General features: G+C 36.4%; 1 protein-coding gene across 2 annotated transcripts in view; it reads right to left on the bottom strand.

Moving 5' to 3' along the window:
- Positions 1–15775, bottom strand: part of LOC140140933 (metabotropic glutamate receptor 1-like) — a 274990-nt gene that overhangs the window by 43662 nt on the left and 215553 nt on the right. The gene's annotated exons all lie outside the window — the stretch shown is intronic.

The raw sequence follows: 15775 nt of genomic DNA, 5'->3' as shown, positions 1-15775 counted from the left end.
TAGATTGTTAGAACTGTTTTCATGTTGTTATAGTTGTATAGTTGGTGAATACTAAATTTGATTTTATATACGAAGTAAGCTAAGACATCAAGCAACTTCTGAGGCAGTCTTTCAATTATTCAGCACATATAAGATAAAGCCATTGATAATGGAGGCTTCTTTCTTTAAAGAAGTCATTAATTTAACCTAAATTGCTTGATAAGCTGGTGTTTAAACGATGCGAAAACGGAATTTTTATTTTATAAGTATTTTGAGAATACGGCTTTTTTATTTTTAAATTCCCTAGAAGGAACATCCGATATGCCACATCAAAGTTAGTGTCAAACAAAGCAGAGCCAAATTAGCTCTTAACTTGTGTCAATAAAAGCCGTGTTTTGTGTTCATTGTTTTTACTTTAATTACCGTTTCAGAAAAGATAACGCGTCATTTAAGATTAAACCAACTTCAGTTGAAAATCGCAGTTTTTAAAATAAAAAAACAAAGTAACTGAAATCAAAATGAAGGCGAGGAAGAAAATCAACTTTGCCTGGAATGAAACGTAGTCGATACAAGGAGTTTTTAATTTCTTCTTGCGGTTATAAGGTAAATGTTTAAAGCATTTATATATTTCTCCGCTGAAAGTAGCTTGGACTGTTATTTTTGTCAACGGTGACTCTCTTTACGGTGAACCGTAATAGGTTGTTTAAAACCGTTCAAATTAGCCAAATACACAGACATGAGGAAATTATGTCCGTGACTAGCGTGTCTAAATAAATCCCTTAACCATCGAAATGATGCATACAAAAGAATTCAAATTAAAAAAAAACATAAGGAGGTGATTAAGCAAAATCAATCAGTAGTCTAAAATATTGATTTTCAGGTATAGCCATAAGCCACCCGAATTTATGAATTTAAAATCTACATGATCAATAACTTTTCACGAGCATAAACATGCGCAGTATTTGTATTGGCTTAGTACTGGCCTGTCTAGACACGCGTGCGTGTTCGTTTGTATTTACGGTATAAACCCTAGTACAGTTAGCAGCCTGGACAACCGATTCTTTAGAAATGCTTAGTCGCGCTGAAAGTCGATCGATACATGTTAACATCAGCACAATTCAGAGATACACCTTTTTGCTATGAAATTAATTTTCTCGGTCAAATATAAAGCAATATTTTTTTTTTCTTCAGTAATGTCAGTTAAAAACTTGGTGCTTGGATATACATTTTTTTACAAATCCTGGTGTTAAAATTAAGCATCAAATTGTGTCTTTTAGTGTGATATTTTTGATTTTTATAGGCCTTCAGTTCGCACGCGAGCTTTTTACGGAATTCATTTTTAGCGTCTCAAACTAATATAGTTTGCTAAAGAAAGATATTTCCCACCTCTGTAAAGCACATCGTGTGGGTCTATATATTATAGTTTTGTTAGAATTTCCGTTTTTATTTTACCCTTTTTCCCTCCATACTCCGAAAATGTCTAACTCAGTACTTTTATCTCGAGAGCAACCAACAGAAATAGTCGATATTTCCTTTGTTGTTTATCCAGGTCAATTTTCCATTGAAAGCAAATTGCCCGACCAGCGATTTGGTAGCCCAAATCCCCAATTGAGTGTTCTGGTTAAACATGATCAGTAGGAGCGCTATAGGCCTGGGAATTTCTTTGCTATATTGAAGTTCTAGCAACACTGTAGCCATGCCGGTATTCCTATTAAACCCAGGGATATCGATCCACAATGCTAGTATTAGCCTTAGATTTCACTCGTTGATTTTGAAAAATGGTCAGCCGGCAGTTAAAATAGTGAAATGAAAACGCAAATTCTGACAAAACTATGATATATCGCTCACGGTGATGTGCGTTAGAAAGTTGGGAAAAATCCTTCATCTTACTTTGAAAAGCTAAAAGGTTGATCCAAAAAAAGGCTCGCGGACAGAGTTTAAGCCTATCAAAATCGAAAATCTTACACTAAATGACTAAATTTCACGCCTAAGTTTAACACTAGAATTTGAAAAAAAAATACAGTATCAAGCACTACAATTTTTCCTGACATTTACTGAAAAAATGAAAATGATTGCTTTTCATTTGGCCGAGAAAATTAATTTTACATCGAAAAGGTGTAACTAAAAATTTAGCTCATTTCAACACCAAATTCGATCGTTTGTATTGCCTCATTAAATGACTGAGTGAGCCTTGCCAAACAAAAGAATCGGTTGTGCAGGCTGCTAACTGAGTATGCTATATATGCGGCAAAAAGGAATTCACTGACACTTATTGTAACAGTTATATTATTTCTTGTTTTGTCTTGGGTTGCCTTCCATACCATTGGTCTTTGTTTCCCCATTTTGACCCTAACTGCTTCCAGTACCTAAGATTAAAGCACTAACCTTGACCAACAGTCTTGACCACTTCTTGTCTATCCCCAGATTGTGCTATAATTGAAGACCGGATTAAAAATACTAGTCCTGTCAACCAGACCAAATATGCCGTACTGCGCAGGTCAGCAACCAATCACTTCGCGCCTTTGCCCTGACGTCAGACGCAAACTAGTCTTTAAATTTGGTCTTCAATCATACCCTTGCAAATTTAACCATGTGCAACTCACTCCATCTCTGACTTCCAACCAGTCAGCACCTATCCATCCTGTCTGTGTGTATGTTTTGATTAAATTAATATTCGTTGTTTTAATAAAGCCGAAAGGAACATATCACAGTACTCTTTGTGTTGGTATTATTCTCTTGTTCGTCAAGTTCGTTCTCTTCAAGTTCATCATACTCACAAGCCCCCATGGCCACATGGTCTACACCATCCCCTCTAAGTCTCAACGATTAATTTTCATAACTGTCACATTATATAGATAAATTGAAACGCACAAAGACAGTTAAGTACATTCATAACGCAAGGAAAGTGCGCATTACTTTCAGATCACTTGTTAAATAAATGTCTTTGTCACGAGCGCATGTGTGTTTTCGTTCGTTTCGTTGCCTATGTATGTATAAATACCTGCTAGACTTATTATTTATATTACTATTATCATTTTCAATATCTTCACATTTATTAAGATAAAAAATAATAAAAATATCCGACCATAGAGAAAAGGGAAGAGCTCGTGGGTTATGTAACACCTGCCGGCTAATTGAATATTCAGTGTTTAACTTTTCAGAATCTTGGGAACTTTCTCGTTGCCGGTCGTAGCTACAATCAATGCCAGGGTATTGATACTAAGCTCCAGTGTTGTTTAGTAGCCATATAGGCTTCAATATAAAAAAGTGTGTTTTCTCTGAGAAACCTGCATTTTGAAAAGCCAAGTACTAAGCTTATCAAAACCATGGCTTTTCAAATCGAAAAACCTGTTGTTGTCTTTCTTGATAAAAATGTTTATCATCAGGGTAAAAAGACCATTTGTAATAGAGAAACCACTGTTTAGAAGTCTCTTTTAGTGTGCAAAATAACTGTCCATAGGTAGTACGGTTTTAGTAGTCGAGGATAGAGACCATTGACGACCCAGTATAAGCGTGAAGTTGCGTACTAATGCATTTGTTTCCCTGTTAAGTAACAACCAGGGGTGTGTAGATTCAGAATCAGCCGGGAGCTAAAATGGCACCCTCGAGCAAATTGAGTTATTGAGGTCACACAAGATGATACAAATTTAAAATGCTTAGATCAAAGGATAAAATAGAATTTTTCTTTGTACCTAAGGAGTAAAAAAGTAAATGGTCATAATCTCTAGAATCCCAAATTAATCGGGTAATTGAGCAAACTTGTCATTGGCGTTTCAGTCCTGTACATCAATAAGAGGTGGAGCCATGTGTTGTGTGTCATGTGCCATCATTAGGTGCACCAATTCTTTGTGTCGAGTCGCGTGCCAATAGCCAATTGCAGGCGGTTCCGGGGGCGTTGTCCGTTCTCTCAGAAATTATTGCCAGGGGAATTCACAAGCTGTTTTGATACCTGCCGAAGAGGTCAAGAAAATTTAAAAACCCACCCACCACTCCCGTTTAAAATATGAGGGTAGATGGCGCTGTTCCTTTTGGTTTTTTACCATCTTTTCCAAAATATGAATCCAGATTGAGATGAAATGCTGCATTTGGGCAAGTCATTGTTTATAATTCTCAATTCTCATATTTAATATATAATGTCCATTCCAAATTATGCTGTTTGGAAAGTGAAGTGAGTTGTCCAACTTCTTGACAAATAGGCAATTCTTGTTTGTAAATGCCCGTTTCAAATTAGCTGTTTAAAAGTTGAATTTGTTGTCCCACTTCTGGACCAAAAACTGTATCAGACGATGTTATTGTCTGATAATATATTAGGCTGAGGTGAGAGTATATTGAAACTTAATTTGATATCTATTTCGTAACTTCAGATGATGTGACTGGTTGGTAATATAATTTATTGGATATGATTTTGATATCTATTTAAAAACGGTTCAGATGATGTAGCTGTCTGACGCGATAAGATATGGTGACGATGTGACTGATGTGATAATAATGTATTTGATATCCAGTTTAAAACTGTGTCAGATGATATGGCTGTCTGATGCGCTAATGTTATTTATAAGAATTGTGCACACAGGTAATCTTGATCAACTGTGTAAATAAAAGGAAAACAATAGATTCGGATGGTAAAGATCCAGCGCCAGCAATAACTGTGTTTGGTCTATTTATTGCGTCTATAGGACAATGAGATATAGGTCAACATAGGTCAAAGGGTAAAAACAAAACTGTACATGGGTAAGATTTTCAAAATGCTCCAATCAATTGCAATGAAAATGGTATAAAATATATAGTTTGCACATTCCAATCCTCCGTTTCATAAAACACCTTGTATACGTTATTTTGGCCGCTGAACGACGTACTTTTATTTATCTTATTTTCCCCATTTGTTAAAATAAACGATTTCACTCTACATTTAGTTCCCAATATTTGTATTATTTCATCGATAAAACTTATTCTCACATTGCAAGCACGACAATATATTTCAATTCTTCTTTCTGATTTTACATCATTTTGTTTCCCCCTTTTGGCGCCTATAAACCACTTTATATTATTCCCAATCAGAGTAAAATAAAGTAGGCTTCTTCCTCCCCTCCTCTTTCAACCACTCTGGGGCAATCTATACGAGATAGGAGATCCGCGTTAGTGCGAATCAATGTGTACTTCCGTGACCTGAATTGTGTCGAAACAGGCGTACTGCGATACTGCACTGCTCAATGATTGCATCAGAGTAACGATCTCTCAACGCGCCTTTTACTGGAGATTTCATTACACAGCGAGATTTCGCATCAACGATTTTGATGACGTATATGTGTAAACGGGAGAAAAATCAGTGTTTCATGGCCAGGATAAACAGCTATTGGAAAACTAAACTTACATGGGTTCGTAGTGAAACACCCAACACTATTATGGCCAATACCTATTACAAGTAAGGTACGTTAAGTCAAAAATTAAGAAGCCATTACACGTAAACGCGTAACGTGTGGATAAACCTCCTACATATCGACGACGTGTACGTGTAAAAACTGAAGAAAAACGGCCATATTTACAGGGTGGCGATATAATACGATGGTAAAACAAATTTAACATTGAAGTTAATTACAATAAACAATAAAAATGCGTTCTTAGATATTTATATAGTTTTTAAAATTAAACAAATTCGGTGTTTTCTTTTCGCTGAGATGCATCTGACATCACAGCGTGATTTGTCAAAGTTTTTCATTTTAAATATAAATACTTTTACATACTTTAGACCAATAATTTAGCAGTAATGAGGCCAAAATGTTCCATAATTTCAGGATTCAGGAATCAGATCGCAACGTTTGCATAGTATTTTTTGTGGAACCAGAGAGCACATCAGGCACACTAAAATGTATTCTGAATACGAGGAATGCCTTTCTGATATCAAATACTTTTAGTTAATCATTCTGAAATCCCAACTCCCCCTGCCTTGTATTATGGCTTTACCTATATATCTTCCACAACTGGGGTGAGTATTCCAAATGGAAGTTACCTAATTGTCTATTATATTTAAAACTCACACTCCCTCTGTGGAAAACGTTACCTAAATCTTCCACAGGGGTAGTGTGAATTTGAAATATAATAGCCTAATGTTCCACATTGATGTGGATCTAATGCCTCATGTAGATGGTCCCATTATTTCCTCTATAGTTACCTTCACCTCATAGGAGGGGTGATGACCAATGCATTATTCTTCATCTGTTCCCCGTGGGGTAAGGTTTCAACGAGCCGTGTCTATCCACGAGGTACTGATCTAACTTGACCTCCCTATTATATTGATTCAATTTACAATTTTACTAGTAGATGTACTTCGATACCACGCGGTTTCACACTCGGTCCAATGGATGCGATACTTTTTGAATTCATGAATAGCTTTTACTGTTGCTTATATTCTACACGTCGATGCGGTTCAACTTCGAAATATCCAGAAATAATAACATATAGTTATAGCTGTAAAATTTATACTGTTTATTATTGTTATAGGGCCTATGTGTCGATTATAATCAATGATATTGAAAGCAGTGTTCCGATGCCATAGTTTCGGCAAGAAAATAATTTGATGAGATTTCGACTCTTTCGTCGTCGTTTATACACGATATAAAATTAAAGAAAGTTACCACGGAATCGAACCTAAGTCCCCATGTTTGCATTATATAACTGTGTTCTTTTAAGAGCATAATTCGAAAACAAAATACTTCTTCTACTTTAAAACCTGTATATTTTGATGAAGAATTCGTCTCTGAAGCCCATAACTTATAGTCTTCTATGATGGTAATAGATATATAGTGGAAGGTGCAATAGTTTTATTTTTCTCATAAAGATTCTACAAGTACATACAGGGATATCTTTCTTTTCTTCAGCTGACTGAGCAGACGATGTTTCTCTGTGATCCCTCTTTCTGACGGATCCATGCATTGGTTTTCCTATCTTTTCAACTGACCTGAGCTATCTTTCCAAATTTCCTATCTTTCCAAACTGAACTGAGCGAGCAGTTTTCTGTAAGACTTGACAATTTATTGTAATTGTTCCCAACACAACCATAGTGAATACTGGTACGAGTCTCGATTCTCCGACTGTTCAACTATTTTCGGCTCTCGTCGCTTACTGTAATAGCTAATTCCCCCAATTTTCCTCCGATTAGGTGCATTGTCCCCGACTGACTGACAAAAAAGGGGCAACACCCCTTTTGCTTTCGTCACTGATTGACAGCTGAATACAACCACGAAAATAAGTACTGTGTTTATATAAATAAATATTACATTGAATGTAAAGAGGCATCAGCTGGTCTGATTAGGCGTGGTATCATTACAGAACATTACATTTGCATCCAAAAACTCACACGGTACGTAAGACAATAATGTTTAGTAAGTAAACTTTAGGACTAGGAGGGTATGGGATGGGATGTCCTGTCGTTTGTTCGATACCCTGCTTGTCTGACACGGGTAATCTAACAGACAAGCTCGTCTGATTTTACCATGTTTACTGGAAGAGACTGGATAAGATGGCGTCATCGCTTATAAGATATATCAGATCTCAATCAACAAGAGTTCGTCTATATTTTCTCTGTTGAAAATATATAGTAAGTAATCTTTTTTTGTTTGTTGACTTCAGTTGGAATATGGTGTTATGTTTTTAATTGATTCTTTTCAAAGTTATGACCACTCAAACGAGTGAGGTTACTTTTGGTGTGTTTTCCTTCCAGAGTGCGTCTCATGGAATTGTCTTATTAGTCTGGCTACATTTGATTCTATATTCAGCTTCTCTGCACACTGCAAGAGACAGCTGTAAAGACGTTCACATTAATACCCTAATACATACGCGACAATGTTTACTGTTTATAAACATTACATAGAATGTAAAGAGGCATTAACTGATCGGATTAAGGATGGTTTCCATTAATAAACAGTTTTGCATCCAAAAGCTCACACGTAAAAATTCAGGTAATTGTTTAGGTAAGTGTGCTTTTAAAAGGACGAGAAGGGTATAATTGGGAACGTCCTTCGTTTGTTCGATATACTCCGCTTGCCCCGTCCGACACAGTAAATCTAGACGCCTTATCTGATCGGATTAGGCATGGTATCCATTACTAAAATACTCGATTTGCATCCGAAAGCCACAGTTAAAATCCACGTATCTTGACTGCATCAGTGCCAGAAGTGGGTAAGTGCAATAGCTGCCCTGTGAACATTTGGCAATTAACACACAAGGAGGGTGAATAGTATACAAATACTATATGGTTAGAGGGGAATTAAATGCCCACTTTTTCCTCGAGATGGCTACGGGCCTATCATTCTAAGGGTGAGTGGTGATAGCCCTGTAGCCAATATGGAGGGAAAATAGTGTGTTCTATTTCCCCAATATAAACCACGTAGTATTCGGTTTATTACAAATCTCCGTGACTCTGGGGATGAGGTTGTAGGATAGGGAAATAGCACTTGTGATAGGAATTGATAGGAATTTCACCACATGAAATGTAATAAAAGTCTTTAAGACGTGGAGGTTATGGGAGAGGACAACATCCGTTGGTTTGATACTCCCGCTTCTATGCAATTTGAAAGACAGTCCCGTGTGATGTAATTTACTCAATAAACTCGGATAAAATGACGTCAATCGATCTCAATCAACAAGGATTATCTGGGCTCGTCTTTTTCTCTAATGCAACTTGTACAAAGTAATTCGGTGGTTGTTGACAGTTGCTAGTCATAATCAAGTGGGATTATAGAACATGTGGTCGTTATTATTATTATTAGGATGGTATAAAATTACTACCACATTATATAGATAATTCCCCAATTTTAAGATGAAACATACATTGACAACCGCTACGCTACGATAATCTTTCTCTAGAGTTAAAAAGGACACAGAGGGAATTTCCCAATTGCCGAATCAGAATACATTTATTAACCACTGCAATACACCCACATACTCATACGATGCATGTGCATCTGATTTCGGTGCTTCTCTATGACAAAAATAACGCAATATGAAAGTTAAGATTAGTTCCGCATGTTTCGCTCTCATAAGTAAATAATATATGTTTCATTTTGATTTCCAGTATTACATAAAGGTAGTCAGCAATGTTTCAAATTACATCACATGATATGTCAATTATAATTAACTTAGTTGAAAATTATAATTTGACGTGCCAGATTCAGATAGTTTCTAGCAAATTTGCAACTGCAACCTTATTTTTGTTGTACACTGTTTCACCGAAACCCTCTAATAGTATAGTGACCCGTACAAATCAATTTCATTTAAGACTAAACTAAACCTATATAACAGACGATAATACTGTAGGCTAAATTGCCTCATTTTCCACTGCATGGCTAATAACCTCCATTTGCAGATTAGGAGGCAACCATTTTGGAAGGACGAGTTTTCGTAGTCAACACATACACTAGGATCCACAACATGCTCATCTATTAGGGCTCAGTTCTATAACCCCAATACATTTACACATTTAATGAATGACCTTTGAAAATTTGAGCACAAAAACTCATACTCTGCAGCATGAGGTCAAAATTTGCACTCTAATTGTTTAATTGAGGTAATTGAACTATGCTATTGGGATGAGGCTATTGTGGTTCATAGTGATATAGAGATCATTGTATGAGTGTATACGGATATTGGGGTTTATAGGAACTGTGTCCTAAACAGATTGGCATGTTTGGTATCCAAGTATAAGGGAGATCCACTCTACACAGGTGAAAACGAATACTTCCGTTTTATACAAACACACTGAGGAAAAGGAGAGGCCTTAGCCCTGATTTAGTACGGTATCAAAGAAGATGTTCGTTACATCCCACAATACATTGCTGAGAGCTTTTTGCACTAGCCGACCCAACACTGACGTCTACCAACACAGAATGAGAGACGTGCTGTATTTGTATTACTGTCTGGAGCCCTTGGTACTTGATTGTAAATATGATATGCGTAACGGAGAACATCCTAAGAGCGCTATTATCTTAGATAACTTTGAGTCATGAAATTTGGTACACAAATTTGAACAAGCCATTGATTCTCGACATACTTTAATGTAGTGAACCATAAAGTGATCATTCTCCCTGCTGGGTAATCTAACAACCGAGAATCCTGAGGCGTTTGATCTTAATGATAAAGGTCACATTGGACAATTAACCATGTTCAGCGCATAATGAATTGTGGGATGCTGTGAAAATCTTCTTTGGTTCGGTATCATTACCACCAAGTTGATTAAGCCTCTGGCCTCTGACTACAAAATATAAAATACTACTAACGCTGATCAACGTTGACGTGCTGGATACGCTCCCTTCTACCCTACGGGTGGTGCGATATCAAGAAACTGCTATACATTATACGCATTAATAATTTGCCATGTCTAGTGCACATTATTTCTAGTGCACATTATGTACCCTTTTACCTACTTTGAGATTAAGCAGAATTACAACAGCCATGGTAACAGAATAAACTGAAACATTTTTTCATTTAGTCTACCGTACTGTTTTCTGCAGTTTGACAATTTCGACTATTTTACACAGCTAATACGGCTCTTCAATAATGCAATGAAACGAGCAATGCCATTATAGGCAATGGCGTTGATATTGCATTCTTTACTCTACAGAATAGTGTGATTCAAGGTTTCCTTTCTGAGTACAGAAACTCTTTTAAATCGATTTTCAAAATCCTGGTATTAAGAATATATAGTAAGTTTTAGTAAATGTGTTGGGGAAATTTTATAGCTATGCAGGTAAAGATCAAAAGATTTGAATTTTTGCGACAGGCAATTGAGAAATTTAGGGTATCATTATTGTACAGAATGCTCATATCTAGTTTCGATATTGCAAACAAAGAATAACGACTGGTCCACGGAGACAAAGTTATAAGGTTTACTTGACTAGCTCGAAACATGAAAAGACACCTCTCATGTTTCAAACTGCGCAGGACTTGGACAACGCTCGTCTTAATTCTTACTATTGTTGTTTGAGCAACCTACACACACATGTAGTTTTACCAGTTCCCGGAATACCTCCGTGGTGTACTTTACACTATAAATATTACGTTGAGCTTTATTATTCAATTACAAGCGACCAGCGATTCCTTTTTTATAATATCATATTATTTGCGGTCATGATTACTGATAGATCCATCTTTATGGTTAGTGATTAATTTCTTAATAGCGACACAAATATGAGAAACAAAAAGGAGGTAGCGAACCATTCGCGTGGAATTATTGGGATATCATTAACATTATTCGGTAACACGGTATGTCAAACGTCAATAATGAGGAATTCAGTCTTTGAAATACAGTCATACCAGGATTTTTTAATATACTGGATAAAAATTCTGAGCAAATGCTGTTAAATGGGGTTGTTGAACTATGTCAATAGAAATTAGACCATTTTGGCTAATAGTCCAGACGGTTTGTTCTTCCTTTAATAAAATGATACTTGTCTCCACAAAACTTGTTCGAAATCACATGAGCTCTATTACAGATAATGGCGAAAAATGCCACATTGAAATGTTCCGACGTTGTCCTAGTTTAACGGGAGTAAGTCTCAGAATATGCGTGTCCATGAGTAATTAGCTGTGTATTGCTTCAAGAAATCCATGTGGAATTCCCACTGACGCACGCTGCTTTAATGGACAAAGTAAGCAGCTCTGACTTCTAAGTAAAAACGTACCTGATTCTCTAATTACCTGTACAGACTGTCTTTTATTTTTATACTGTTTTAACATATTTTTCTCTCAGATATAAATGCAGTATCTTCAATTATGTTTACTTTCAAATACTGCAGTTTGATTTGAGAAACGACTTTAAGAAGCACCTGTCTGACAAAAACCTCAAAAACAAACACCAGTATATCGACTGATCAGTGCCAGAAGTGGGTAAGGTCAATAGCTGCCCCGAGAACAATTGGCAATTTGCACACAGTATATTGTACTCATCTACACATAGCAGCTACACACTTACCCACTTCTTGCACTGAGCAGTCGGTATGTTTTGTTTTTTGTATACCGGGTAACAACTTGGGAATGCATATTTAGGCAATCAGTGAGTGTCGTCTGCTCACTTTTAGAATATGAGAAACAAAGTAAAAATAGACACACTAGGGCAGCGGAATACATGAATAGCTCTTTGTCCCATTTGTTATTTCGGCTAATAATGTCGAGAAAAACATGTACAATAATAAAATATATGGGTTTGAGGGTGTTTCTTTATCTATCAGTATGTTTCGTGTAGCTAGTATCTTTGAAAAAAGAAAAGAATGTCGAAGACATTATTTCCCGCCAATTTGCTACGCCTAAATGTCCAATGTGGAACTTTAGCAACAGTACCCCAATAGAGGGGTGCAGCTCATGTAATTATAAGAGAACATCCTATGAATTATCGTGGGATGCGTATTCAAAGAAAGAAAGTCCTATACGTATTTGACATTTGAGTAGTCAAATGCAACACAATACGGTACCGCCAAAATTAATTGAAAATTACTTTACTATGTTCAATGTGTTTTGATAACAATTTCCTACACATCTCGATAGACACAAATGTTTAGAAAAGGTGTTAAAAAAGGTCACATGTACCAACCGGAACCGGCCCGGCCCGGACCATCAACAAGATAGGAGCATATATGGCGAGGTGGTTATATTGCTTGGGCACGGACCACGGCCATAGACGTATGTCTGTGCACACAACACCAGCCGTTATTAATATAAACCCTACCGCATATCAAAGTATTTCCCCCGATTGCCAACGTGCCAGCTTCCAGGCCAAACATAAGTGTTTACATCAACTATGTATCTAGCATTGGGATGTATGTGCATATAACCACCAATTCCTCCGGGCTTCCCACTTTCACCCTATGATTCCCAGCTTCTATATCCACTTAGCGATCTACATTGCATAACTAACTCAACATCTTATAGCCTGACATCTATGTTTTTTTATTATAAGCAAATTTACTTCATACAATTGGCTTCAACTCGCAAAAGTTACGCTCAGGGGACATTTTGCAGTAGTGGGGCTCTTGTACAAAACGCACGCTTTAAGCTTAAAACCCCCTGGGTACATGTTGGTGTGAATAGACTCTTTTCAGAATGAATGTAACCAATGCGGAGGTTTACAAGCATTTATTGTATAGAATATTTAAAGAGCTGTTGCTAGATATTGAATCAGTTCCTGGGGAATCCGGTGACCTTTTTCAACACCTTTTCTAAACACTTATGTCTGTCGGGATATGTAGGGAATTGTTACCAAGTTTGCTGCCATCTATATAAAACTAAGTAGTATGTTCCAGCATCTGTGACTCATCAAAATGCAATATGTATTCAAGTTTACTGGAAATTATCGAAGTGTTTTGTCAAACTACAGAATTAACATAACATAACGAACACAGCCAGACAAACAAAGTTATTAAAACATCAACCCGTGCATTGATTTAGCCAAATTATTGGACAATTACTTCAATATGGTCAATGTGTTAGGCAGAAGTCATTGATTATTGGAATTTAGCAATGTTTGCCGTCTGAAATCCACTGTAGAATTATTCGTTGGCTAATATATATTGGCAAATTAGGAATAATACGGCGATATAATCATTAATGCTGTGACAATGTGACTTTATGGTATAGCTGAATAGAATAAAATTTCATTGCTCTTAAGGGATCTAGAATGAGCGTTTATGGCGTTTCGACAGTATTTTTGTGGGACATGAGAACACCTCAGACGTATCGAATTGCATTCTGAATACGAAGCATGTCTTTCTGATATCAAATAATTTTGATTTTTTGAAATTCGCAATCTGTTGCAAAGATGATCTCAGCGTTAACTGTTTTGAAATGAAAGTTTTGACAATAATGAAATTTTCCAAAATAATGAATAATGAAATCATGACCTCATATTTTACGGAAAAAAATGTGATGGGAAATTAATCATTTCATTTCATTAGCCTAAAATCATTTCCAAAATTGGGGGGATTTGCAAAATTGCCAATTTTTTTCTCAAAAATAGTGTAATTTTCTGTGATTTTTGGGTGTGACTGGGGAAGCCCATGCAAATTTTGTACCACCACTGAGGAAGTTTTTAGAATGTACAAACTACAAAGAATACTGGAGGAAGAACCTTGGAGGAATGGTCATGGATCGATTACCAATTTACCATGCTCACTTTCAGCACTCAGTGCAGGAATAAACCCAGGCCATGGTGGTGATCAAGAGGTTAGTGCTACAACCACACAGCGTGGTAAAGCCCGTAGCCCATTAAAATCAATGCGGGCCCGATGAAAATTTGCCTTGCGGGCCGGCCTGATTTATGAGGGCCCAAAGATTCAAGAACAAGGGCCCATTTGCCCGGGCCATTTGCTTATTTACCACACTGCAACCACAACTGGTACCAACCCATCCTCCGGATGTCAATTATGCATAAAAAAGTAAAATATTGGTGTACATTATATAGAGTATAAAGTAAAGGTGTGTTATTATTTTTTGAGAAAAATGCAAAACTAGTCACAAATTTGTACCCCTTAAAATGCCCCTAAATTCTTTGTATGTGTTATGTAAAACATATTAAAATTTTCTCTCTCTCTCTTTGTTTTTCAGAGCTCACAGATCCACCCAGATTCTGATTGAATGGTCAGCGCAAGTTCTTCTATTTGTATGTGGTACCCCCGGGTGGTACCAGCCCCTTAAGTGAAAGCACCATCATATGCCCTGAGAGGTATTATTGTTGCACTGTGCGGCATCGTTTTCAACATCAGATGGACTTTTACTATGTGCAGGAGACTTTTGATGCATGTATACTAGGGTGATTCACAAAAAATTAAATTGGTATTTTTCAACGGGACACCCCCTCATTTTGTTCATTTTGATAATAAAATCATACCTGCAAAATATGAAAAAATTCAAAAAGTTTAGGGGTGCTACCGGTCAATGAACTTTTGTACACAAAGTCAATGGGATTTATGAGCCATTTTCTTTACAACACAAAAAAGCCATGTTAATTTTCCCTGATTGTGCCAAAAATATTTGATCATAGTGTGAGTAATGTCCTTAAAATAAATGCTAAAGAAAATTGTAAAAATGTTAACCCGCTTTCCAGAAAATTGCATTTTTGTGAAAACTGTTACATTTGGGGCAAGGCAGTTGCTGGAACAGCCAAAATATTATGGTACTTGGCTAATATAAAGTTGTGTTTATATACCTTTCTTTTCAACCATGGTGAATCTAATCCTTCCTGTGGTCATTCAATTCAAACAATACAAATCTTCATCAGGTATGGCCATAATGACCACCCCTGATACAGATGTATGGATTTTGATAGTTACTATTACATAAGATTTCAAAAGCTGGTATCACCATTGGGGTAAACTAATATGTGAAGAATTTTAATCTTTTTTTTTTTATCAACAGTTCAGTTCAATAAGGTATAAATTTGGGGTGCCTGGTGGGATTCCAGGGGATATCCCAGGGTATTCTTTTCTTGAGCTACACTCCCTCTGTCACTTTTGAAACATTTTTTATTATTACAGTCAACTATGAACTTTAATTTGGTAAAACCCATGTTTTCACAAAGTTAGGTATATCATTGAACATTTACTTCAGTTTTGCAAGCCTGGTAGACTTTTTAGGCCCTGAAATAAGCGTTTGAAATTTTTGACAAAAAATCCCATTGACTTTGTGTACAAAAGTTCATTGACCGGTAGCACCCCCTAAACTTTTTTGATTTTTTTTCATATTTTGCAGGTATAATTTTATTACCAAAATGAACAAAATGTGGGGGTGTCCCATTAAAAAATACCAATTTTAT

Source organism: Amphiura filiformis, chromosome 19 (assembly GCF_039555335.1).
Source record: "Amphiura filiformis chromosome 19, Afil_fr2py, whole genome shotgun sequence".
Lineage (NCBI taxonomy): Eukaryota > Metazoa > Echinodermata > Ophiuroidea > Amphilepidida > Amphiuridae > Amphiura > Amphiura filiformis.
The sequence above is the reverse complement of the archived record's forward strand: the minus strand, read 5'-3'. Positions and strand labels throughout refer to the sequence as shown.